This window comes from Pimephales promelas, chromosome 20, assembly GCF_988280905.1.
Source record: "Pimephales promelas chromosome 20, fPimPro1.hap1.1, whole genome shotgun sequence".
NCBI lineage: Eukaryota > Metazoa > Chordata > Actinopteri > Cypriniformes > Leuciscidae > Pimephales > Pimephales promelas.
Window position 1 is genome coordinate 31,886,858 of NC_142788.1, and position 2,500 is coordinate 31,889,357.

A 2,500-nucleotide genomic window follows, 5' to 3' on the forward strand; every position below is an offset into this window, starting at 1 on the left:
TTCATAAATAATCTGTAAGATCATTTGTACCTTCATCTGTGACTGGAGGCCAATGTCTAACATCATCAACCCAACAAGTCTGCCTGGCTGTAGCTGTCATCAAGGGTGCGTTATCACCTTATCTCCGAGGTTTGTTTACATACCGGTGCATATGAAGAGTTCAGATGCAAAAGCCTCTAAGTGCCATTTAAAATTTTCTTCTAAAATTATCATTTTTATCAAGCTTGTATATTTAAGTTCAGTAATTTCACTTAAATGGCAATGAAGATTACCTATTAATTGTAATTTAAGTGAAATTACTGAACTTAAATATACAAGCTTGATAAAAATGACCATTCTAGAAGAAAATTTCAAATGGCATTTAGAGGCTTTTGCATCTGAACTCTTCATATGTCTATGCCGGTGTAACAGCTCAGTAATGGCGTCGCCACAAGATGGCAGCCTACACAAGAACGCTCGTCGGATTCGTCTATACCTGACCTGACCTGTACCTGACCTGACCTGACCTGACCTGTACCTGACTTGACCTGACCTGACCTGACCTGTACCTGACCTGACCTGTACCTGACCTGACCTGACCTGTACCTGACCTGTACCTGACCTGACCTGTACCTGACCTGACCTGACCTGACCTGTACCTGACTTGACCTGACCTGACCTGACCTGTACCTGACCTGACCTGTACCTGACCTGACCTGACCTGTACCTGACCTGTACCTGACCTGACCTGTACCTGACCTGACCTGACCTGACCTGTACCTGACTTGACCTGACCTGACCTGACCTGTACCTGACCTGACCTGTACCTGACCTGACCTGACCTGACCTGTACCTGACCTGTACCTGACCTGACCTGTATCTGACCTGTACCTGACCTGACCTGTACCTGACCTGACCTGTACCTGACCTCACCTGACCTATACCTGACCTGACCTGTACCTGACCTGTACCTGACCTGACCTGTACCTGACCTGTACCTGACCTGACCTGTATCTGACCTGTACCTGACCTGTACCTGACCTGACCTGACCTGACCTGACCTGTACCTGACCTGACCTGTACCTGACCTGTACCTGACCTGACCTGTATCTGACCTGTACCTGACCTGTACCTGACCTGTACCTGATCTGACCTGACCTGACCTGTACCTGACTTGACCTGACCTGACCTGACCTGACCTGACCTGTACCTGACCTGACCTGACCTGACTTGACCTGTACCTGTATCTGACCTGTACCTGACCTGACCTGTACCTGACCTGTACCTGACCTGATCTGACCTGACCTGACCTGACCTGTACCTGACCTGACCTGACCTGATCTGACCTGACCTGACCTGTACCTGACTTGACCTGACCTGACCTGACCTGACCTGTACCTGACCTGTACCTGACCTGACCTGACCTGTACCTGACCTGACCTGTACCTGACCTGACCTGACCTGTACCTGACTTGACCTGACCTGTACCTGACCTGACCTGACCTGTACCTGACCTGACCTGACCTGTACCTGACCTGACCTGTACCTGACCTGACCTGTACCTGACCTGACCTGACCTGACCTGTACCTGACTTGACCTGACCTGACCTGACCTGTACCTGACCTGACCTGACCTGACCTGTACCTGACCTGACCTGACCTGTACCTGACCTGACCTGTACCTGACCTGACCTGACCTGACCTGTATCTGACCTGTACCTGACCTGACCTGACCTGTACCTGACCTGACCTAACCTGACCTGACCTGTACCTGACCTGTACCTGACCTGACCTGTACCTGACCTGACCTGACCTGTACCTGACCTGACCTGACCTGACCTGACCTGACCTGACCTGACCTGTACCTGTATCTGACCTGTACCTGACCTGACCTGTACCTGTATCTGATCTGACCTGTACCTGACCTGTACCTGTATCTGACCTGTACCTGATCTGACCTGTACCTGACCTGTACCTGACCTGTACCTGACCTGACCTGACCTGACCTGTACCTGACCTGTACCTGTATCTGACCTGTACCTGATCTGACCTGTACCTGACCTGTACCTGACCTGACCTGTACCTGACCTGACCTGTACCTGACTTGACCTGACCTGACCTGTACCTGACCTGACCTGACCTGTACCTGACCTGACCTGTACCTGACCTGACCTGACCTGACCTGACCTGTACCTGTATCTGACCTGTACCTGACCTGACCTGTACCTGTATCTGATCTGATCTGACCTGTACCTGACCTGTACCTGTATCTGACCTGTACCTGATCTGACCTGTACCTGACCTGTACCTGACTTGTACCTGACCTGACCTGACCTGACCTGACCTGTACCTGACCTGTACCTGTATCTGACCTGTACCTGATCTGACCTGTACCTGACCTGTACCTGACCTGACCTGTACCTGACCTGACCTGACCTGTACCTGACTTGACCTGACCTGACCTGTACCTGACCTGACCTGACCTGTACCTGACCTGACCTGACCTGACCTGTACCTGACC

The 2,500-nt window shown here is 51.4% G+C and overlaps 1 protein-coding gene across 6 annotated transcripts in view; it reads left to right on the top strand.

The window, feature by feature from the left end:
- Positions 1-2,500, top strand: part of cntrob (centrobin, centriole duplication and spindle assembly protein) — a 19,275-nt gene that overhangs the window by 15,567 nt on the left and 1,208 nt on the right. The gene's annotated exons all lie outside the window — the stretch shown is intronic.